This window comes from Ceratotherium simum, chromosome 8 (assembly GCF_057802395.1).
Source record: "Ceratotherium simum simum isolate JZ-2026a chromosome 8, ASM5780239v1, whole genome shotgun sequence".
NCBI lineage: Eukaryota > Metazoa > Chordata > Mammalia > Perissodactyla > Rhinocerotidae > Ceratotherium > Ceratotherium simum.
Window position 1 is genome coordinate 23,323,052 of NC_141907.1, and position 25,789 is coordinate 23,348,840.

The 25,789-nt window shown below is 36.9% G+C and overlaps 1 long non-coding RNA gene and 1 other non-coding gene across 3 annotated transcripts; one reads left to right on the forward strand and one right to left on the reverse strand.

The window, feature by feature from the left end:
* LOC147916413 (uncharacterized) lies at nucleotides 1–25,404 on the reverse strand. Of its 2 annotated transcripts, XR_015552982.1 has the most exons (5): nucleotides 24,564–25,404; nucleotides 23,114–23,280; nucleotides 4,921–5,172; nucleotides 4,196–4,278; nucleotides 1–271 (listed from the first exon to the last, which is right to left on the reverse strand). It is a non-coding gene; the product is annotated as an uncharacterized LOC147916413 (long non-coding RNA). The 2 variants fall into 2 exon arrangements; XR_015552981.1 differs by lacking the exon at nucleotides 24,564–25,404 and having other exon boundaries at nucleotides 23,114–23,322.
* LOC147916414 (U1 spliceosomal RNA) lies at nucleotides 5,012–5,173 on the forward strand. Its single transcript, XR_015553058.1, has one exon. It is a non-coding gene; the product is annotated as a U1 spliceosomal RNA (small nuclear RNA).
* Nucleotides 25,405–25,789: the final 385 nt, after the last annotated feature.

Below are 25,789 nucleotides of genomic sequence, written 5' to 3' on the forward strand. Positions count from 1 at the left end.
GAAGGAAGGATATATTTTATAATCTATAAAAATACCTAGTGCATCCCCGTTATTCTAGGAAAATGTTGCTGAGAGCTGAGTATAGAAAAGATATAAAAATAAAGTTTATGGCAAGATTCTGAAGAGCAGTGTAGACTTTTTATCGATGTTTTACCTTTTTAATTCTTTTTATCTCACTAGTGGGCCACAAGGAGATTTTAGAGAAAGTAATCAATCTTTTTTTGTTGATGTTCCTGGAAAATCCAGGAATGCTTGTAATAGGAGAGAATTTCTGAAAGAGAAAGAATATATATTTCAGACTAAAGTTGAAATATATAATAATATTAGTGATAATGATGATATATTTGTACAGCAGTTCATGATATCCTTTGTGCCTTCACAGGCACGTGCGAGTGAAATAACCTATGTAAAGAGTTAGCATAATCTATGTGCTCGGGGAGCACATGCTCAGTCTCTTTCATTGCCTCCTTCATGTCAATTCATTTCCTCTTTTTGGAAGATGACTGGGTGTGGGTGTGATTCTCTGGCTTTACTCTGTATTCCACTGCACTAACTCACACAACTTAAACATGACTGAAGTCACAGCAGGAAAAGTTCTGTCGCTAACACAGATTTTTGTTTGCATGTAGGAAATTTGCTCCTCTGAGACAAAATCACAGATGTGCAAATGCTCAGAGTACTTCAGCTTCTCCAAGGGGGGCTGGCTTTTAACCTCTGCTTTTGCTCATAGTGCAACTTTAAGCTCCGACTTTTCTCTGCCAACTGTAGATGCTACTTGGCTGACCACTGCCAGGCAAGCAATACCCCTACTGGTGATTGCATAATTTTAAATCTTATTTATGAACTAAGGTAATAGTGTAAGTCAAATGATTTTTGTAATTGTCTAAATGGACTATTGTCTCATAGTGAGCAACTGGAAAATTCACCTTGCCCTGTAGCCAGACCCCTACCAGCGAATTTATGTAACCCTTTTTTCTGGATTGGAACCCTTACCTCAACCCCTTGCGTCAGCAGTATGCTGACATAGGTAAAGAGCACTTGATACAAGTACTTGTTTTCACTCTTTTATAAGGGAGGATAACACACGAGATATGGATGCTGGTGAGATTAATGTGTTTTTGTGAAAAGAAACGGGATGCAGAAACCAACAAATGCCTGTAGTCAGGAACTAGAGAAAGATTGCTGGGTTTTGTGGGTTGACACCAAAACTGTTATTGGAACACCAAAAATCCAGCACTGTGACTTCTAGTGAGAATAAGAGATATTCCAGCTTTCCTCTACCAAATCGGTCAGATACCTAGAACATTCCTCTGAAGTTGTTGTTCCTAAAACACTTTACTGAGTCTGGGAATCCTTTCAGTTGACTGAGAAACTTTCCTCCACAAAACAGAGTAAGAACAACTCATGGCTGCCTATTCTACCATTTTGCCAGGTCAATTGTGGTAATATATTTCTTTTGTTTATAGTTGAAGCTGTAGTGCACCTCTTCAGAGAACCACTGAAATTCCACTAAAATATAATCTCCACGAGAGCAGGTAAGTGGACTTTTTTGTGTGCTGCTATAATCCTAAGGCTTAAAACAGCACCTGACATATAATAGGAAGTGAATACATGTATGTTAAATGAATTACTTTTATTAGGACTAAGATGTACTTATGTAAATTCCACCAAAAATATTGGGTAATTGATGCATATCCTAAAACACATACTTGACTCACCCTTTAGAACTGACTATAACAACATACACGATGCAATCTGAATAAAGGAGATGTTATAATTTGAATTATTTTACCTATGATTCAAAAAGTAAGTATTTTCTTCATACCTCTTATTGCTCAGTACTCTGTATGGTGATATATAATGGCTGCAAGACAAATATTAGACTTGGTCCCTGAAGTGTGTAGCTTGTATTTCAATTGGGAATACCAGAAGAAAACTTGTAAAGTAGCAGTATAAATAAAGACTATTTTTAAATAAGTGCCTAAAGTAAGGCATAGATTAGTGTGGTAGACCCAAGAAAGAGCCCTCCAGATTTTCCCTCAAGGAAGGACTTGCCTCAGCTGCTGGGAATGAGGTCTAGCTGCTGGCTCCTTCAGTTTGTCTGAGGGTTTGCCTCAACTGCAGAGAGACACCTCACCAGGGGTTACTCTTTTACTTTGGCATCCCATATCTGGTGACGGGGGAGTTAGGCATAAACATCTGGCGTATTGGCCCAACATGGGGTAACGCTGACAGGCAATACTCACTCCAGAGTCCCGTGTGAGACTGGCCAAGGCTTTACTGGGCCTGTATCACAATTCAATATCTTCTCTTGCCCAATTTTTCTCTCCCCTCCCTTCCACAAGTGTTGATTCCTAACAAGTACTTGTCTCCATCTCTGTGTCTTCTACTAGGAAACACAGTCTGAGACCTGTAGAATAGCTAGAGGATATGATGAAAGGTATAAAAGCAAAAGACTACTTGAAAGCAAAGAAGGCCAATGGATTTGGCAATGAGGGCATTGCTGGGGAAGAGAAATTAAGAAAATGATGGTAAAAGCCAGGCATTGAACACAAACTCTGTGTATTGCCTATGCTAAATGATTTATGCAGTTTTTATATATTATTTCATTTAATATCCAAAGCAACACAATATGGTAGGCATTGACATCCACATTTTGTGGATTAGGAAAGTTATACATAGAGAAGACAATTTTCCTATGCTAATGAGTGGCAGAGTTGTTTTCAAAACCTGCTTTGGATGATTTCAGACTCAATTCTTTTAACTAGTTTTAAGTTCAAGTTGGAAGTGGGACCAAGTAATTTAAAGGATAAAAATTATTTATAAGATGTATAGAAAAGAGGTTTAAGGGAATAGTCTCAGATATGGGCTTCTCATTTTTCATATCCTCATCTCTCATCTCCTTATAGCATAGGGTCTTAATATTGGGTTAGCATTTCTCTGGATATTTTCTTTCTACTCCTAGACTGCTTCTTGAAAAACCTTTTGAAAATTACATCTGATTATACCAATTCTATCCCATCCTCAACACCTTTCACTCATAGTTTTGGCACCTGGATCATAGACTAGTTTCAACCTTTTGCTTTAATGCTTGACAACATTAAGATCTGCTGAAAGGGACCATTTGAAGGTGTAGCTTTCCTTAACCTTTTCAACCACCTTCTGCTCTTTTCTACTTAATTTATTCTTAGGATAACATCCTAAACTATCTCACTGTCCAGAGGTGTAACATCTTTTATATCTTAAAGTCTGATACTCCTCCGACTGATTCTAAATAACTACTCTTCAAAAATTCCCACATTTCTTCCACTAAAGTTGGTGTTCAGCTTAACATCACCAAAATGACTCATTACTTCCTGGTCTTTCAGTATTTTAGAATTGCATCTGACTTCATTTTTCTTCCCATGTAACCTAGACAATTTGCTTAGTCATTTTAATGATATTCTCACTAACATCCTCTATTATATTCTTTTTCGACTGTATCATGTGCAGTCTCCAAATTTTCAGTGGTATATCAACAAAGCACACTCTTGTTTTCTGTGATGCAAGGAACAGGCCTCTCTAAAAATAACCCTATTGCTCACTTGGGGTTTCCTGGAAGAGTGAGCTACAGGACTTTCTCTCCACACAAAAGAGCTGCATTCAAGCTAGATTTTCAATGGAGTCAGTATCTTTGCCTCCCTTGCAAGTGAAGAGACCACAACTTCCCATGGGCCCTGGTCTCTACATGCTGGATGCCTGGTTTTCTCAGACAACTCCCTTAAATTGCTGCACCCAAACCAGATTTATTGTCACCACAATGATAATTTTATTTGCAAGCTTGACCTACAAATAGGAAAAGCAATAGCCTATGGGTATTATGTGATGAGTTTCTAATATGTACATTTATACCTATTATTTTGAAAGTAGACCCAAGTTTTCTGGGGCAAGGAAAGATTATTATTGTTATAGCAATAACTACATTGATTCCTCTTTGGCTCAATTCTTCTCTTTTCTAGCGCAATGTGATGAGAGCCAGGTGTCACCTTACATGTGCTAGGGTCTGTATTGTAAGAGAGAAATCCTGAAAATGTGAATCTGGCACATTGTATACACCTTGCCTCCTTCACCTCCTGAAAGAAGGAGAAAAACTTAATTTCTCTAATGTAAACAAATTCTCCTGGGGAGGAGAAAGCTAAAGACTTCAGGTTCTTACCCTTCGGAATGCAAATCAATATCTCCAGAGGGAAAATGAGACAAGTCTACAAATTCACAACTCCTGGAATTTCTCCATGGTTCCTGAGGAGAGAGAAGTTTTATTATCTTTTGAATAGGAGTGGATGACTCTAGGTCTAACGTGTTTGAAATATGAAGAGCACATAGGTCTGGGGTAAAGGAAACATTCTCTAACACATCAATTCACTTTGCCCAAGAAGCCGAACTGCAGAAAAAAATTTTTTTTAAATCTCTAGAGTTCCAGAGTGTTTGGAAACATAAGTACATTCTGAGGGTCCAAGTGCAACTGGTCGCACTCACTTCATTGTGGGGATAACAAAAGAGCGATAGACTCATGACCTCTCTTGCTAATCTTAAACTTTTGAGATTCTCCAATGAAATCTGTTTCTTATCCCATTCCAGGGGATGTAATGGAAGTTGTCCAGAGCCTGGTGCCCTGTATGTGGTGACTATGAAGAATCAATCTTGCACACTTTCTTTTCTGGGCTTCCTATTGCTGCATATCTGATATTTTTCATCAGCCATTCTCTCAATGTTGCGCAGCAAATATTTTGCTCAGCTTTAATCAACGGCATTCCGGATTCCCCACAATGTCTGTTCCATAAGTTTAAAATCCTCTAAACTTCAGCACCATTTCACGCTTAATAAATCTCTTGCCATTTATATAACACACACACACACACACGCAATTATCCATACCCTTACCTCTTCAGCCCTTTGTCATTATTCAGCTCCATCACTAAGCCTTCCACCGTCTGCAGGATCCTAACTTTATCTACTTATCCTACAAGCATTACAACAAAGATTACGGTTTTTTTTACATGATCACCAAGGTGGTTTTCCCAGGGCGAGGCTTATCCATTGCACTCCAGATGTGCTGATCCTCGTGATTTCCCCAAATGTGGGAAAATCTACTGCGTAATTTGTGGTAGTGGGGGACTACGTTCGTACTTTCTTCTGGCATTAAAAAAAAAGAAAGAAAGAAAAGAAAGGTCATGTTTTTTGCTCTAATAAAATTGGATTTAAATTTCCTTTTGCAATAGTTAGCTGTGCGATCTTGGTCATGTAATAAGTGTTTCAGTTTCCTCTTTGAAAAACTGAGAATATTAATAACTACTCAAGGAAGATTAAAATAGATAAAATGTGTAAACTACTTAACTTAGTACCTAGTAGTCAAATGATGGTTGTTATTGTTATTATATAATTATTTCATAATTGTTCCATCTTTGTCTTTAGTCCTGTAAGTGCTTGTCCTCCATCTACCTTAATTCTACCAAAAAAAGAAAAGTCCTTTTACTCTTAATAGATATTTCTCTGAGCCCACACCACTCTCTAATTATATAATTCCTTCCTTTTTGTCTTTTCTTTCATTACAACCCCTGAAAACCTAGTATTTATTTGTTCACTGCTCTCAGGGTCTCATCTCCAATTGTTGCCTCATTTTCGATTGTTTTGTGCTCAGTCATGACTTTCTAGCAGCTCTGGTGGTCTAGTGGTTAAGATTTGGCCTTTCACCACCAGGGCCCAGGTTCGTTTCTTGGCCCAGGTTCATTTTCCAGTCAGGGAGCCACACCACCCATCTGTCGGTTGTCATACTGTGGCAGCTGCATGCTGCTGTGATGCTGAAAGCTATGCCACCAGTATTTCAAATACCAGCAGGGTCATCCATGGTGGACAGGTTTCAGCGGAGCTTCCAGACTAAGATAGGCTGGGAGGAAGGACCTGGCCGCTCACTTCCGAAAAAATTGGCCATGAAAACCCTATGAATAGCAGCAGAGCACTGTCTCATGTAGTGCCAGGAGGTGAGAGGATGGCACAAAAAGCTTGGGCTGGGTTCTGCTGTCCACTCAACAGCACTAACAACCACCACGTGACTTTCCAATGACTGAATTCACAGGACCTCTTCTCAGTTCACACCCTATTTTGCCATTCGGTAACACTTACACGCATTTACCATATCATCTTAAAATCATCCTTTCCCAAGTTTCCTGAGAGCATGTTTTCTTCTAATTCTACATCTACTTCTCTGAGCTCTCTTTGCCATTCTCTTTTGTTAGCTACTTTTCCTTATAGATGTGTGTCCCTGGAAGCATTATCTTCCTGGTTTAGCCCTTGCTGTAGTCTCTGTCTGTGAGCTAATCGCTAGGGACAAGGCTTCTTTCTTTGACTTGAAACTATCCCCACACATACTTTTTTTGTTTGTTTGGTTTGCCCATCTGGTAAACTATTGGCGTCACCATTGTTCTCAACCTTGACTAGATAACCCAAATTCGTCTGCATAACCTAAGAATAAAACTCTTTTATCAAAAGATTTCCTGTGTAACCCAACTGAATAAAGAAATAGAAAGGAAGAAAAATATAAGCAGTAAAGAAGAAAACAAGGGTAATCTTATAGTCTGTCCTCTGAATGTTCCGAATTGCTGTGTGTGTATGTCTGTTTTGTAAAATTGCAAGAAAAAGAAGCAGTGCTCTTTATGATATTCATGATATCTTAGACATTTTATCTTTGCAAATTCTTCTGAAAAAGCTCTATGAGTATTAAAATAAAACTCTATTATCCACTGTAGGAGCAAAATAAGCATGTAGGAAAGAAAAAAAAGAACATATTCTTGATTTGACTTTTCCTGAAAAAAGATAGTCTCTAAAATGTCACGAACACATAAATGCATACCCCTGACTCCAAAGAGGTCTTATTCATTGTTCCCACAATTTGCATCCGTTTTACTAGTTTTATGAATCCTTAATTAAGCCTTTGTTCACAGAGAAGTAATATTTGGTGAATCTGATTATTTCTTGACTTGATATGACAGAGAAAAATCTTGCCTCTGTTTTCTCTCTTCTACTTTTCCTTGTACCTGAGCTTCTGTCTTCATATCACACAGTCAATATGGCTAAAGGTTACTTCTTTTACCAAAGCCGTGTTTTCCCACATTCACGTCTGGTGCCTCACGTCCTGCAACTCTGCATTCATCTGGTGCTCTGCTCCCTGGCCCTTCTGTGGCCCTGGCCTGCCTCTACCACAGCTTCCATTGAGTAGCTCACAGCTTTTCTCCCTCCTCCCACACAGCCACCTCCTGACACAATCTTCCTTCAAGTACTCAGAGCTGCTGCTTAGAAACAGAAACTAATACACGTGAATGAAAACTATAATACAAATTCTATAGCCACCCACTATGGGATAAATTAGATATTCATATGCAATAGTAGTCAATGTTTTTAAAGACCTTCAGAAGAGATTTAACTTGTGTCTTTAGCTGATGAGAATCATATAAAGGGAGATATCACATAGGAGATGGCTTCGCTGCAGTTCTTTTCTCTGGCTGGAATGATTTTTCCTCAGACTGTCTGTTTGGCTCACTCCTTCATCTCCTTCACGTGTTTGCTCAAATCTCACCTTCTAAATGAGATCTCCTCTGACTGCTCTATTTAATACTTCAACCTGTTCCAGTTGTCCTCTCTGGCATTCTGGGTCATCTGTACCTTGCTCTACTTTCGTTTATTTTCCCCACAGGACTTAAAATCTGATAATATATCAGATAATCTATTTACTATATTTTTCATTCTTATTTTTCATTGTTCATTATACAACTTAACTCCAGCATAGCAGAGACTTTTGTTTTGTTGGACCCCAAGCACCAAGTGGGACACTTAAAAAATAATCTAAGAATGAATGCAAGGAAGGAAGGAGGGAGGGAGAGAAGGAAGGAAGGAAAGAACAAAGGATAGCAATCATAAGACAAATAAATGATTAATTCTCCTCTTTTTGAAAAATTAATGGATATTTATTTCAGTTCGGTTCAAGAAGTGTTTGCAGAATACTACTATAATTTAAGTTACTAAGTGTTAGAATACATACATAAATGGGATATTCATCCTCAGTCGAAGGAGCTTGTAATGATCTGGAAATACAACTATCTCTTTATAATGCAGTAAAGTATTAGAGATGTTGGAATGTTGTGTAACGGAAACACTATGATAGATTTGCACTTTAACCCGTCCTAGTTGCTTCTAGATAATACATGGCTGGGATGGGAGTGCTGTGTGAAGTGCAACAATAGAGGAAGGGGGACCAGAAGATCATGCAATAGTCAGGTGAAAGAAAATGCGTGCCTGAATGAGAGCGGTGGTAATAGTAGCAGGAAGGCAAGGATGGATTTGAAGTATTTAGGGGATACTACCAGAGGAACAGGATGAATGATTAGGTATGAGAGATTTGTCTGTAGTAAGGCATGGGTTTAAGAATAAGCAAATTAAATCCATTCATCATTGTGACGACCATTATTTAATACTGATATGTGAGAGTAGAAGGGATAAACAGAATCCAGTGAGCAGAGCAAAGGCATCGGCAGGACGTGATACAGAGAAATCCCAATTTGGAATGTTCCTAGTGTTTCTGGTCACTGAACATGTACTGATATTATCAAGACCAGGCATTGGGAAGGAGTAGGGGAGAGTGTCAGCTCAAAGCACGAAAAGTTATTCAGCTTTGTTTTATATGTTTACTTATTTAATTTACTCTAAGACAAATCACTAATATTTTAAAAATTCCCAGAGTGATAAGAAAGGAGAATATGCAAATTAAACCCATTTTCCATAGGACCATAGACCAAGGGAAATGAATTTTAAAAAAATACGTGAAAAGTATTACACCTATTTAAGACAAGAATGTCATTGAAAGATTCAACATATTAACTTAAATAATTTGATAAATGTCTATTAGTCACATGGTGCATAATTAATCACTCCATGAGGGTGGGCACATCATCTTGTTTGCCTCTCTGTCCTTGGTGTCTAGCCTAGGGCTTGGCAGTAATAGGACTCAATAAAGATTCAATAAATCTTTTGATGGCTGAACAAATGAATAGGAAGATTATTAATAATGTGGGTTTTGTAATGAGAGGAAAGTGTTTTAAATCCTGGATCTCCCACCTACTAGTGGAGAAAGCTACTTTATTTTCTGAGCTTCAGTGTCCTCCTATGTAAAATGGAAACAATAATAGCTCTACCTCACATGGTTGCTGACATTTAAAAGTAAAAATCAGTTATTATTTAAAACCCTTAGCATAGTGCCTAGCGTGTAATGTGTATTCAATAAATCTTAATAATTATTATAATGTTCCAGTTTGTGTGCCAGGTAGATTTAAGCCGCAAATAAATTTGAATTTTTAAGGCTAAGCCTTCAAAAACAGTGACCATTGTGTACTTAGCCAGAAGGCAAATCCGTTTAATGGAGTCTCAGTGAGGAAAACATATCTTCAACCCTTTTTCCTACAAGTCCTTAGTTTTATTATTTCACCATTTTTTCTCTTTTCTTCGCCTGCTCTTAATCAGGGATAAGAAATATGTCACATAATGAAATGCTTAAAAATAAAATTATTTGCCTTATAGTGGAAAGTGATGAAAAATGGTTAGTCATTTTTCAAAAATATTTTATTCTTTTAGAGAATGTGGTTGAATTATATTTATGCAAGAAATATATTCAATAGTTTCTACAAACTTAGGAAGTAGTTGTCTTAGAAGAGCAAATTTCACTAGACTCCGTGGAAATTGATAGAATCCTATGTAGCTTCAATATTCTTTAGGAATATTCCGTAATCACTATAAGCCTAGAACACATTAAAGCCATTAATGAGATGGATAAAAACGGCATGATCAAGTACCATCTTGCTTTTAAAAATCATATCATTTATTAACAAGGCTGCTCTGGAGGAGAACATAAGAAAAACTGTAGGGTTAGACTCACTGACCACATGGCAGCTCAAATACTAGACTAAGAAACATAGAAGACACTAAAGAGTTATGGTAAAAGGAATCAAACCTAGAAACCAAAATGGGTTCAAAAGGGCAACTCCTATTTGTTTTATTCATTCTTCCATTCAGGCAATGAGTTATTTGGTCAATTATGCATTCCATACTAATTAAATGCCAAATAAGTGCCAGACCTTTTGTTAGCTGCTGCCAATGATTGCTAATGGTTATGAGGTCTCCCTACCAATTAAAAAATTAAAACTAACTTGACTCTTCTGGGAAATGATTAATAATAATAGCTACCTGACTACTAGTGTTAGTTACATGACTAAATTCTGAATCCTAATAAGCAATAGTAAGTTTTGTTTTTGGCAAAACCAAACAAAAACATATGTGATATACTGGGAACTGATACTCAAGAAGCATAGAGAATTCCCTCTGAGTATTATAGAGGGCAAATGCAGTGTTGCCTAAAGGCAGGAAAACTTTCCTGAAAGAGAAGTTTCCTTAGAATTCCTTTTGCTACTATGGCTTATCGACATATAAAACTTGACATTAGCACCCCTTATAGAATATCTTTTTATAGTAGTGTTTTGGCAAGAATTCTAAGCAAGATTAGTAAAGCCACCCATGTGTATTGCAATAATTTGGTATTAATAATTCCCACTCAGGCTTCCACTGCACATAGGGAAACATTCTCCTCTCAGATTATCATACTCTTCCCTGCTGGACCTGGGGTTCAGGATCAGAATCCTTCTCAGCACAGCAAAGTTAAAGATAAATCCTATTTGCCTCTCTTGGTTCAATAAATAGAAGAGCTGACTAGAAATCTGGAAAGCCTATGTTATCGACATAATCCATCAATAATTTTGGTGACATCAAGACAAATGTGCTTATATTTTTAATATACAGAATCATGTAGAATTCTGTGTCCAATACTTTTAAAATTAATACTGAATGCAATTTTTTATTGGTTCAATGCATCAACAGTCATGTTACAATATGTGTGTGTGTGTATTTAAGGTTAGAATGAGTGTCAGGAGCAACGACTTTATTAAAATGTTCACAATTTTTATATAATCTATGATTATTTGAAAACATATACAAATGAGTTGGGTAATATATGCAAATTCTCTTGCCCTTCTTGAAGGAAAGATATAATGCAAAGCTTGTAGTTAATTCTTCCAAATAGGGAAGAATTCCAAATAGGTGTTTTCCACCTATCTAACTTTTTAGTGCTAAAATGTATTTAATTTGATAAAACATGACTGTTCAAATGAGAGAGTCTTTAAAACATAAATCAAATACCAATTTTCTGTGATTAATATTCAGTAGTTTCCAAGTCAAATTTTGATAAATTGAGTGGACAATAATCAGAAAACAAATCTATTACATAACTCTACTCTTGAAACCGATGAAATTGTAGGAATTCAAGAAAAAAATATTTTTAAACATTAACTTGGAAGTGGTTACATTTCAAAACTTGGGGAGATCTGCACACATGTAGTCAATTAACCAATCAATCAGTGTGCATGTGTCACACATATTCTATGTCAATATTTGCCAGAGTAGAGGCCAAAAATTGCCTTAATCAATGTCAACTTTGTAAAATGCTGATTCTCAAGCCAATCCCACATCTAGAATGAGCACAAGTAGGTAGAGATTGGCAGTGTCCCTTTGATGTTATTTACTGAAATATGTAAGAAATTTGGTAGAAATCTACCTGATTAGAACACCTATTAAAGGTTAAAAGTATTAGCCTTTCACTATAGCGATTCTGATTGAATAAATCTGGGATGAGGCCCAAAAATATGTATTTTTAACAAATATTGATCAGAAACATTTGAGAAATATTCTTCTAATTAGTGAGCTCCAAAATGGGGTGAGTAATAATCATCCATCAGGGAATAGAAAGAAAAAATTCTGTTTCTATTTATTTTTTATTTCACCTTTTTAAAATTTCTCTTTTGGGCAAATGTTGTGTACCTTATGTAATGTTGGCACAGTAGTACATGTATATAATTCATAAATAAGTGTATGTGTTTATTATGTATACATGTGCATATATATTTATCTCTCTATATACATATGCTCAGAATATGTCCTCAGGAAGTTTATACTAAACCTTTAGTTATAAACCTTCAGTTTATGCTAAGGGTTGTGAAATATTTGGAAATAATTTTCTAACTGTAAATTTTTGTCTAGACACTGTAAGAATATAGGAAAAATAATTAAATCTAGTTCCTTTTTTTTAGAAGCTTACAGTAAAGGTTTAGATACACGTATTTAATTCCTAGGCAGCCTATTTTAGAAGAAACAATATTTATTCATAAAGTACTTATATATGATATACATATAAAACTAAACTGTATATACATATATACTTCTTCCTTAATAAATACCTTTCAATTAGAAATTATAGCCATTTTAACTATATTTACCATAAACTCTAGATACTTGAAAAATATGCAGAGAGGTTTGTCAGCTAGTGGGAGAAAATTCTAATACAATGCTTGGAAGAAGGTCTGGCTGTCTATTTAGAGGTTCAGTTTTTCTAAGTCTGTGTTAACCTAGATGCACATTAAAATAAAAGAATACATAGTATTAGATTTAGGAAAAACTAGCCTCATCAGCAATTCCAGGGGAGGGGCCTGGTAATCTGCATTTTTATGTCCACCTGATGTAATACTGATGAATAACCAACTTTGAGAAGCCCTGATGTGATAAAACTTTGGTAAGAAGATCTGGCCACTGAACAGAGTGCTGTCATCATCTAGCTGTGTTACCTTGGGCAAGCTCCTTAACTGCGGTGGGCCTCAGTTTATTTATCTACAAAATGAGAGTGTTGGGGTAAAAATGATCTTCAGACACCTCTCAACATTTAAAATGGGTTATGAAAACAGTTTTGTGTATTGTGACAAACATTGTTTAAAAATGAAGTAGACTAGACCAGAAGAAAAAAATATCACAGCGAATCACACATACAAATGGTAAATGCTGTGTCATGAAACTTTATTTTGGTTGTGCATATCTAAATACACTGGGATGGGGCCGGCCCTGTGGCTTGGTGGTTAAGTGCGCGCGCTGCAATGCTGGCGGCCCGGGTTCGGATCCCGGGTGCGCATCGAGGCACCACTTCTCCGTCCATCCTGAGGCCGAGTCCCACATACAGCAACTAGAAGGATGTGCAGCTATGACATACAACTATCTACTGGGGCTTTGGGGGGAAAAAATAAAATAAATAAAATCTTTAAATACACTGGGATGTAATGTAAAAATACCAATTTTTTTTTATAACTTTATTTATTTATTTATTTCCTCCAAAGCGCCAGTAGATAGTTGTATGTCATAGTTGCACATCCTTCTAGTTGCTGTATGTGCGACGCGGCCTCAGCATGGCCGGAGAAGCGGTGTGTCGGTGGGCACCCAGGATCCGAACCCGGGCCGCCAGCAGCAGAGCGCGCACACTTAACTGCTAAGCCACGGGGTCGCCCCAAAAATATCATTTTTTTTTACAGTGAGTTATGACTGAAAATTTGAAAACCATGTGACTACATGATTTCTAAAATTCCTTTCATTTGAAAATGTTTAAAATACAGTATTTCTTTCTCTGGACTAAGGACTTCGGGTATAGTATCACCAAAGTGTTTAAAGAAGAAAGTCCATCTACATATCATTATTTCCACATCTGATATGAATTAAAATAAATCAAGTAGAAACCTGCAAAATTAGTATGATTTAAATAAAATTGCCTGATTCAAGATCAATATATTTCTGTATGATAGAAAGAAGCAATAAAAAAATCTAGGGAATAAATAGCATCTATTTTAAAGCTAAATGAAATGTAAAACATTCACAAATATACAGGACATTATATATATATTATTTAAATTAGAATAACTTTGGTGTTTCAAAAAGACAAACACAAGAAGATAAAAATACTTAGGAAAAATATGAAAATTTCTAGTTCTAAAATATATTAGCACATGAATAAATCAAGAATAATCCAAATATTATCAGACAATAAATCAGTGGAACAGAAAGTCAAGAGATAAACACATAACATATACAAATACACATATATATGATTTAATAAAGAATATATAATACCATTCCAAAGCAGTGATTCTCAGCCTTGGCTGCATATTGTAATCACCCGGAGAGCTTTAAATAGTACTGATGTCTGGATGCCAACCCCAGAGATTCCAATTTATTTGCTCTGGGGTGTGACCTGGGCATTGGGATTTTTAAAAGCTCCTCAACTAATTATAATACTCAACCAAAGTTGAGAATTATTTCTTAAGAGAATTGACTCCTTTATTTACAATCACATGCCAAAATTTGAACCTTGACAACAAACCTCCAGGTGCATAGAATGAACTAGATCACATATTCTAATTCTTGATTGCCATCGTCATGGATTTTTCTCTCCTCAGTTACTATTGCCATTATTAATTATAACTTCGAAGCATTAAAAAAAACAACATTTTGTTAGTTTGATATATAGTGAAGGAGAACAAAGAAAACCATATAGTATATAAGATATATACATGTTCCAAGAGGAAATTTTTTGATTCACTCATATTTAACTTGTAACCAAAGCCCATAGGCTGAGTCCTATGTCATCCTCCATTCCTCCTTTCTCCTTGACAACTGACACCTTTCAGTCAAGGCCAAGGGAACATATATTTTTGTCCACTTTGGGTCCTTTCTCTCTGCTGAAATTTTTATTTATTCTAATAGCCATGCTTCTTTTCAGGTAAATCAAGCATATCAGTGGAGATACTTTTATAACTCAAGCATGTTTACTTTCATTATGGGATCAGTAGTATAATATCATGTCCATAAAATTCTTATAAACACACACACACAAATTTGGTTTTTGAAAAACTAAATATAAGAATAGTTTAGAATGCTTTAATAATGGGAGAGATTAAGAAAAACTAGATTTCCATAAAAACCATACGAGATTTTAAGAAAATGAGGATAATAATCATTAACATTGGTTATTGGTGATCAGTTGGGAGGAAAGTCAGGTATGATTCCTACTCTGCACTAAAATAAATTTGAGTGATATTAAAATTTAATGGAAATATCAAATAACAATAAATCATCCAAGAAAAATAAATAACAAATTTCCAACTGTAAGTTTTAAGGGCTGCTTGTTTAATAATGGAACCAAACTAATTTTAGTGGATTTTTTTTCATTAAACAAATATTTATTGAACACTTACTATATTGTACTCACTAGTCTAGACTAGACATGGCAATAGAGAAGTAAATTTTGTATAAGAAATTTTATTTTTTTTATTTTTATTTTTTTAAAGATTTTATTTATTCATTTTTTCCCCCCAAAGCCCCAGTAGATAGTTGTATGTCGTAGGTTCACATCCTTCTAGTTGCTGTACGCGGGACCCGGCCCCGGGTTGGACGGAGATGTGGTGCCTCGGGGCGCGCCCGGGATCCGAACCCGGGCCGCCAGCATCAGAGCGCGCACACTTAACCGCTAAGCCACGGAGCCGGCCCAGAAATTTTATTTTTTAAAAGATAATGATTCTCAGATATTAACAACCTATAATTAATACAGTAGCTATTAAGAATTAGATGAGAAAACACATACAAAGTTCAGTACAGTGCCTGGACCACAACAAGAAAATAAATTCTAGTTATTGTTATGGTTTCTGTTATTAAGAATGTAACATTGAAAAAATATTGTGTAGCCCAAACAAACACATCCTTGGGACAAATACCATTTGTGGAATCTCTGTTTTTTTGTTTTGTATGTGTGTGAATATTTTAAACATTGAGATATAAAACTTGGTGGAGTGAAATAAAAGTCATTGAACCCAAGGCTAGGGAGTCTGATTTTGGTTTTCTAAGCAACAAATGATATGACAACTTCCATCAAAAACCGTCTAAGTATTTCATGAGCACCTACTGAGTGCTTAAATATGTCTCAGTCTCCCTTATCTCAGACCACAGTGCCACCAAGTCCAGATAATTTATTGAACAGTTTCTTATCATCCTTTTCTTTATTCTAAATTGAGCTCAACTTGACGTCATCAGTTCTGATCTTGACTTCTAACTCCCAGAGAAAATAGAAGCCCACTGTGAAAGAAGTTCTTTGGTTTGTTTATCCCAGACCTAATAAGTTATCTGCATCCACGTGCATTTTTTTTCTGGCCCACCACCTTATCCTTAGAGAAGTCTTCCTCCTGATGTTTCAAGTTAGTAACTCTTCCACCCAAACTCTGGACACCTCGTCATATCTTTATGCTATCAATTTCATATATATGTATAATATATATAAAATTTGGGTGGGGTTTAAACTTGAAGGAAACATCATCAATAAGAGCATCAAAATCCAATTTTTAAAATCCAGTCTCTCTCCTCTCTCTCTCTGTGCTAATTTGGATAGTGAGCTGTGTGTCACAGGGTATGGAAAGATAGTCCCAGTAAAAATTTTAACATGTTATTTTCCCCAAAAACTGAAAAAAATGTTCATGTTGTTTTGTTTTGACAATATGGCATTATTTAATTCAGTAAAGTTTCATGACTTCCTAGGAGTCTTCTCAATTCAATAAAGTCTTCTAAATTGTGAGTTACAAAGATGATGAGGACTGTACTTAGCTTTCAGTAGCTCAAATCTAATGAGTGAGAAAAAAGTGTAACTAATAGCTTTTAATTATCAGAGTATAGTAGAGAATATGAAGAGATTCACATCATTTTCTCTCAGCCTATATATATGGTTGGTGGAAAAGCATGGTGCTAATTATGACTAGTGAGATCTGGAAGGACTTCTCAGCAGAGGTAGAATTTGTGAAACATACTTTGAACTATGGAGAATGAGGGGTGGAGCACAGCATCTTTCAAATTAAGGAATCTCTGAATGCCAAGGGGAATGTGCTGAGAATTAATGAAATCGTCTTGAACATACCAGGGCATCAGCAGTTCTTTCTTTCTATAGAATCATGCCCTTCATAGTGCTTAGACTATGCTAGAGTGGGAATGCTGGAATAAATCATACGGATTCACAACTCCCTTCTCATTTGCTAGCCCCCCCCCCTTTCCCTTTTTTTCTTTACCTATGTCTTAATTATAATTCATTCATTTATTCTTCATCAAATTGAAGAGTTTTTGTTGCAAATTATTACAACCATAGGAGTTAAATAATTTAAATCGAATTTATTGGATTATATTACTAAAACATTTAGAGGTAGGAAAGGCTTCAGACTATGTTTAATCTCGTTGCTCAAATCATGCTAATCTATTTTTGTATTTTTTAGCTCAACCTCTTTGAGGTGGACCCTAGTCTAATATAACTTTCTCTTCATCATGTCAAATTGTTTCCCTAGTTCTCAGCTTTATATATTTCCACATTCAATTAGTTCTTCCACATCTATCTTCCATCAATAGAGCCTCATTTCTCCTGACTATCGAGGAAAACCTTCAACCTTTGGTCTAATTAGATCAATTTAGATCAGCTGCTTTTCCTTGAACCAGTTTCTGAGATTAGAAAGATGAGATTAGACCAGAGTTTTCAATATATGTACTACTGATATTTTAGTCAGATAATTCTTTGATGGGGAGGGGGATTGTCCTCTGCGTTGTAGATGTGTGGTGACATCCCTGGCCTCTACCTATCAGATGCCAGTAGCAACTCATGCTACCCTCTCTCCCCTTGCAAAAATGTCTCCAGGTATTGTTGAATGTCTCCTGGAGGGTAAAAATGCTCCTAGCTGTGAGCCTCTAGATTTGGCTGATGGAATTAGGTCTGAAGCCTAAACCAGGGATAGAGTAGGATCCCCTAAAGCCAGGTACTAGGAAGAAAATGGTGTGGATACACTGTAATTTTTACTTGAGGATAATTAAGAGAAAGAGAGAAAGATACTAATAGCCAAATAGATATATTATCGGCTAAAAATCATTTTCTCATTTATTCATTGAACGTATGTGAATTACAAACCTATTATGTGTGTGATAATATGATAAGAAAATGAATGAGATAAATCTGGAGTCTATGCCTTGATGGCAGATACAATCTGCAAGCACAATGTACAATCCAAGTTACAGCCCTTCTGGGATTTTAAAATAACATTTGTCCTTATAGCTTTTCTGAGCATAACTCTTACCATACTTTATAAAAATCATCGATTTACTTCCCTGTTTTACCCCTCAATACATCATAATCCCCTTGACAGCAGATATTATTTATCCCTGCTACACATCACCAGTGCCTAGAACAAAGTAGGCTCTCATTAAATGTTTTATGAGAGAAGGAAACTCATTTTCATTCAACAATTATCATTCTCTTTAATGACAAGAATTCTTGATATAGAATCTCTATATCTTGATAGTTATTCCTTTGTTGCAAAATCTGATGATTAATAGTCACATACCCTATCTTATATTCTTGTTTACAGTTTGATTTCACATAAACTGTGATAAAATATGGAGGAGAAAGAATTATGCTCCCATACGGCTGCCATAACCTGATCTAAAAGGTACTACACTAAAGCTTCATCTGACACGGTCATAATTTCTATGAGCCAACTACCATGGCTTTTATATACCTTGTGCATATTAAGACTACTTTTGGATACACATTTTTTTTTCTAGATATAATTTACTAGTCTCTAAGATAACGTGCCGCATAGATGCTATAAAATTCCTCTTGGGAGATGTATTAATTGATAATAGCTGATGGTAGACAAGAATGAACTAGTACTAGGGAGTCTGGTAATATATGAAGGGGACTAACAAAATCCTTAAGTCAGGGAAGGGAGTGGTTTATTTCAAGAACATCAGGTGGAATAGGAGGGGAGCTGCATACCTTGGATGCAACTAAACTAGCTATACAAAGCTTCGATATCAATAAGATAACGTTAACCCTGTTCCTATGCCTTAAAATTTGGTCTAGCCTCTACCTGACAAGCTACCAGTATATAATAAATAGAGTTATAAAAATTAAAATTGGTCCCCAACAACAAAATCTGAACCCTCACTGCACATCTCAGTCTTGTTCCTTAACTGGGTTATTTGATTCTGAATCTCTGATTTTATTTCCTGATTTGGGCTTCATGCTTGTCCCTTAGACGTGAGAATAGACTTTTTTTTTTTTTTTGAGGAAGATCAGCCCTGAGCTAACATCCATGCTAATCCTCCTCTTTTTGCTGAGAAAGACCGGCTCTGAGCTAACATCTATTGCCAATCCTCCTTCTTTTTTTCCCCAAAGCCCCAGTAGATAGTTGTATGTCATAGTTGCACATCCTTCTAGTTGCTGTATGTGGGACGCGGCCTCAGCATGGCAGGAGAAGTGGTGCGTCAGTGTGCACCCGGATCCGAACCCCGGGCCGCCAGTAGCAGAGCACGCACACTTAACGGCTAAGCCATGGGGCCGGCCCAGAATGCCTTTTTTTATGGCATCATCATCACTGTTACCATGTGTAGGGGCACTAGCCTGCATGCTCTTTAACAACATGTGTCCTTCTAAGGGCCCCCTTCTGGGCAGGACACCAACCTTCTGGGCGGGACGCCCAGCTGCTAGGAATCGTAACAATCCAGGGCCTAGCCAGCCTAGATCTGAACTTATCTCACTTAAAGAACAACACATCTTAAAACAACACAGAGCGCCTCCACGTGGCCTACTCTTCCTGGGAATGCTGACTGTACCAGGGACAGCCCCTCTTGTCAAGAATATAGCCTTTGTGACCCCTGTCTATGAAAGCAACCCCCTCCCCACCCATGGTAGCAGGTGTATATTTCTGCCCAGCAGGCTGCCATTGGACATTCCCGGTAACTCCCAATAAACCTATAGGTCTCTTTTGCCATCTCTGGGTCTTTTCTTTAGTCTCTCCACAAACTATCCAGCACTGCTTACCCAACCGGGCATGCGGCCAGATACCTCGTATCAAATGTTATATGCTAATCAAGATGCTAAATTCATTACTTTAAGATTATTACCCTTAAATCTCACATCTCTTTGAGATTGTTACTTGCCCCTCGTGTGGTAGGCAGAATCCTGAGACAGTGCCTAAGATTTCCTGCTCCTTATGTAGATGTCCTGCAGAATATCTGGGACTGTGAATAAGAATTATTTTATTCCTGTGATCAGGTTATGTTATGTGACACTTATGTGACTTTAAGAAAGGGAGATTATCCAAGTGGGCCTGATTTAATCACATGACCCCTAAGAGCAGAGAGATTTCTCCTACTGATCAAGAAGAAGTCAGAAATACCCACTCTGGCTGGCCTTGAGGAAAGCAAGCATCCATACTGTTAGCTCCCCCAGAAAGAGACAACTTCTAGGAGCTGAGAGTAGTGTCCAGATGGCAGCTCTGGGGGAAGTGAGGGCCTCAGTCCTATAACTGCAAGGAACTGATATCTGCCAACTACAAGGACAAGCTTGGAAACAGATTTTTGTTTTTTCTCTGAGCCTCTAAGTGAGAAACCATCCTACGAGACACCTTGATTTCAGTCTTGAACAGAAAAACCAGCCATCCTGTTCTGGACTTCTGATCTGCAGACCTATGAGCTAATAAATGGATGTAGTTTTCAGTCATTAAATGTATAGTATTTTGTTACACAACAATGGTTAACTAATACTTCTCATACATATTTCACGTAGCTATCAACTAGGTGAGAAATATAGTTAATATTTTAGTAATTACTAGTATTACTAACTATAGTATTATTGGTTAGTAAAGCATAAGGGTTGGGAGTATGAACTTTGGAATGGCACTTCTTGGGTTCGAATTCTAATTCTGCCATTTGCTAGTGATGGGACTTCGAGAAAACTGTGTAGTTGCTGTAAAACTCCGATTCCTCATTTGAAAATGTAGATAATGGCAAGATATGCCTCATAGAATTGGTTAAAAAGAATAAAACAAATGAAAGAGGTGAAGCTTCTAATTTGGTGTCAGGCTCATTTAAGTGTTCAATATATACTAGCCAGCATTTTCACCACAAGGTCATAAATCAAATATTAAGGACTAGGAGTAGTGAGAAATTTAGCCAAGTTTGCAAACCTACTAAGTTGTGACCAGGTTTCTGACTCAAACTTGTCTGACTGTCCAATCTCTGTTCTTAGCCCTACTGAGTTAATCCCCCTTTAACACTCCCCTTCACATAGAGTCTTGAATGTCTGTCCTCAGGCTGTGTTAGCATCTTACTGTCATGGTAAGGAACCCCTTCAATTGTGAAGAGGACATCTCACAAATCTAGAGGAAACCTAGATCAAAAAACATTATAAATCCAGGTTCTTTCCATAATTCCTCACGTCTTTATAACCCTAGATCTCTAATACAGCAAATAGTCCTTCGAAACATCCTCTGAAAAATGCAATGGAAATCTCCTGTTTTCTATATTTTTCTGCTAGGGCTCTGGGCAAAAGTGCTGCTATGTGTTCCTGACCTTTTCTCTTTACCTTGCTTGCTAACCTTCACCTGCTTTCTGTAAGTGTTAGCAATTAGAACCTCAACCCCAGGTATAAACATCTCCTGCCACAGAACACAGGGAGCCTAACAGGCCAGTTCTTGGTGTGCAGATCGTAAGAACTATCAGTAATCCTGTAACCTGTCTCCTCCTTTTGTAATCCACAGGAAATATTATATTTACTATCTAAAACTATTTAAAACCCTTTTCCATGGTAAATGAAGCCTGAGAGGAGTGGCAAAATGTTATTAGAAAAGAACATTACTAAAGAATTCAGGTTTTTACAATTTCATAAACCAAAAAGAGTAACTATTAAATGGAAATTTGGCCTCTACCAGGTATCCAAACAGGCAGATTTTCTCCCCGGCATAAAGACTGTGCAGTGATGAAAATGTGGACAAATTGATTAGGTTAGAATGATAATCGTCTTATGCAAAAGAAATTGCTAGAAGTTAACTAATTTAGAATGCTCTGGTGGAAGATAAATGGCTGCAGGCCACAAAAGCTGGTTTCTGCAAGTACTATTTCACACAAATAATTATTTCAAGAAACAAATGAAGTCTTATGTATTGGCAGTAGACGTGGATCCTTGGTGATCACTGGTGAAAAAGGAAAGTGTGAAATTAATTTGTACTCAGCAAAACTGCACTCAATCTAGAAAAGCTGTTCTTTGAATTTCAGTTGGTATTTAGGCAAGTTATGATTATCTCAGCTTATTTGAACACTGCAGCCAATGCTTGATCAGTTTTCACAACAGTCTTCTGGTTGAGTATTTCACTTTTACTATGTATTAATCTATAACATATGACAAGAGTTATTATCTGTGATGTGTAATAATGAGACTATCAGCTAACGGGGAAATGCTTAAAAATTACTCCACCTCATATCAAAATTATCAATCAAATGAATTTATTTTATGTCTTAATTAGAAAATCATTCACTGGAAGCTTTGAATTATTTATTGCTATTTTTTCTGGAGGTTCCTAGAAATAAGGAGAAAAACAATCACTCTAAAACTATCTTAAGCATGAAAACCATGCCTTTATAGACATGAAAAAAAATGTAAAATATCAAGTTGTCCTAGCTTAAAGTCATAAAAATATTTTTCTTTTCTCTTCAACTTTTTTTTTAGAATTATATGCAGAAGTGCATAAACATCACTCTATGAATATTTTAAAAATGACTATAGGGGTGGTGGTGAAGGAAAGTTTTGATTTGTGATATTGTCTACTCCCTTGGTGTAAATACCCCAACGATGACCAATTTCAAGTTCCAACATGACATCACTGGAAGAAGAGTTGGCAAGAGATGCCCACAGTCAGCTCACCTGAGCCTGTAGGCACTGGATCCAGCACACCGCTGTTTTTATAGTTCTGTTATCATAAGAGCTCAAGAGCAAATGCTCTGAGAAACATGACTCAAACATTCCCTCTACCGCATTATACTTCTTTTGATTTATCATATGTTATTAATATTTTCATTTACTTGTCTGCATTTCTCACTAGAATGAAAGATTTTTCTGTTGGTTTACTCATATCCATAATAGCTAGCAGAATTCTTGGACACAATAAGTACTCAATAAACATTGTTTAAAAAATTTTGCTGAATTATCACATCTTACTAGTTTCCAAGACTCATAGACAGCCAAAACAGAGCTTAATGCAAACTTATTTTTAAGTGCTCAGAGTTTGTCAGTATTTTAAGGAAAATCTCAAACCTGGGGTAGATCCTTCTCTCCTTTAATTCCCAGACTGCCTTTGTATTCTCTTGGATGTTGAACACAAAACAGTTATTCTCAAGGATGTGTAGAACCACGCTGAATTCGATAAGAATGTTTTGCATGTCTAGTAGGGTATATTTTATCACTTTTCATCTTCACATATCCTTTCACAAACAAACAAAAAAGGAGTTATTTTCCCAAGGGCACAAAGTTGGTTGACAGTGGGCCTGCGAGTGGAAGAAATTATGTCCTGGCCTAGTTCCCTCTTTCCTCCCTTGTGCCATATTGCAACAATTTTATTATTTAAAAGGAAGGTCGGGCTGGCCCTGTGGCTTAGCGGTTAAGTGTGCAGACTCCATGGCAGCCTGGGTTCTGATCCCGGGCGCACACCGACGCACCACTTGTCCGGCCATGCTGAGGCTGCATCCCACATACAGCAACTAGAAAGATGTGCAACTATGACATACAATTATCTACTGGGGCTTTGGGGAAAAAAAAGGAGGAGGATTGGCGAGAGATGTTAGCTCTGAGCCAGTCTTCTCCAGCAAAAAGAGGAGGATTAGCATGGATGTTAGCTCAGGGCTGATCTTCCTCACAAAAAAAAAAATAAAAGGAAGGTCAACACATTGAGCTCTACTATCAAACAATCAGTCTTGTTCTCAGTGTTAAGAATTTAAGGATGCGGATAAGCTCTGTTCTAATTTTTTCAGACATGAGCCAAGGATAGATGTGCGCGACTCAATAGTATACACTTTTATTTGCGCTCTAATAGAGTTATCAACATATTGTCATGAAACTAAGAACAGTGGGAGATTATTTTTACTTTGTGAAGCAGAAGAAGTGTCACAAATTTCTGTTCAGTGATGCACAGGATGAAAGCATCTAATTTGAATCAATTTTGAATATTATTTGAAATTACTAACGTCATGAAATCGTCTTTATATTTTGGTGGAATACTTATATTCTTCTTCAAAGATTTGCAATAAATATTGTCTGTTCTTTTATTTTTAATGCCATGTTCATTGTAAAAGCTATTATCTTTCCTTGTCCTAATCTTAATAGAAGTTAAGCGGTCAACACACACAGTCAATTAATTTGTAAAAACGACACAAATAGAGTAAACATTTTAATCATCTACTTTGAAGTACAAGACGTTTTTACAAATTTTTTATTTTTTCAAAATATTTTGTGTGGCTCTTTGAATTAAACACACTCATAATATGTTTGCATGTATGTTATAAAATGTTCTACGAAAATCTTACAGAATGCTATCACATGAACATGGCAGTAAAATTCTCCATGTCTCTCCAACATAACCTTTCTCTCCTCAAAATGTGTTCCTCATCTTTCTTGCTTTTATTATAAAGCATAAAAGAAAAAAAAAATGGCTTTTTCAAAAAATTTCAAAGACTAGCAGTCATCACACCCTCATGGCAAGGAGCTGCACCTTCTGATCATCTGGCTGCCCAGTATTCATTCTTTCCTTTTGGAGAATAGCCATCCTCCTATGTGTGGCATCATGGTGGACTGTATGTCAAAGTGGAAGTCACTGTCGTAGACATGGGACAGTCACATTACCAAACCATCAGTCTCTCTCCCATGGGAACTGTGGAGAAATAGGATTGGAATTAGTAAGTCACTTACAACAAAACCACATTTAGCTAACCATTAACAGCTGCCATAGCGAACATCATCAGACATCCCAGCCTGCTCATGTCTGTTAGGCCCCATGAATCCAGGCAAGGCAGCTCACCCTGCCCCTCTGACCTTCCTCCCATGCAACAGAAGAGGCCTCCTACAATTAGTCTGCACTGCACTTTATGCAAATATCCTATAAGTGGGCTGCTCCAGAACCATGTTCTCTCTCTTTCCCTCTTCTGCTTGCTGGTGATTTGCCCCCTCACCCAGGGACTCCCCTTGTTTACATGTTCCTGAGTAATAAACCATTTAATTACTTGTGGCCTTGTCAGTGGTGTGGTGTTTTTTGACACTGATACCTTAAAAGCTGAAAGAATGGCAAACCCTGGCAGCCTGAAGAGATAAGACAGTCACCGGAACCTTGAATGTTAAGGGGAAATGTACAAAAAGCAGTTGGGGTTCATTCATTCCGGCAGAGGCACCCAAAGGATACTGTTGAGTAGTCCCTATGACCGTGACTGTTGGCTTTCTCACTTCTCTGAGCCTGGTTCTTGACCTTTCTATTTGATCCTGCACACTCCCCCAACATCCTGATAAATTTTCTTCATAAACAGTTTGTCAAAGTTATATTATGTTGCAACCAAAGAATTATAAATGATATAATAGTTTTAATGAGACTAGTTCTTTATTTGGAAAATAAATGAAACAAAATGCAAATCAGAACTATTTCTGAATACCCCCCCCACACACACATGCACTCACACATGCACACACACACACATAACCTTCTTAACAGCTAGCCCAAGCCGAAGGGTGTTTCCGTTAATTCATAAAGATCCATCCAGTTCACTCATTAGCTCCGTGGCCACACATATTTTCTGCTTTTATTCAGGAGAGACGTCTTCTCCCTCCTCTTAGCTCCCATGGTTTTGAGCAAAACTCTGTATTTTGACTCTGCTTTAAGGATAATAGTGAAAATAACTGACATATTCATTTAATGCTTAGTGCGTACCAGACACTGTTCGAAGAACTTTA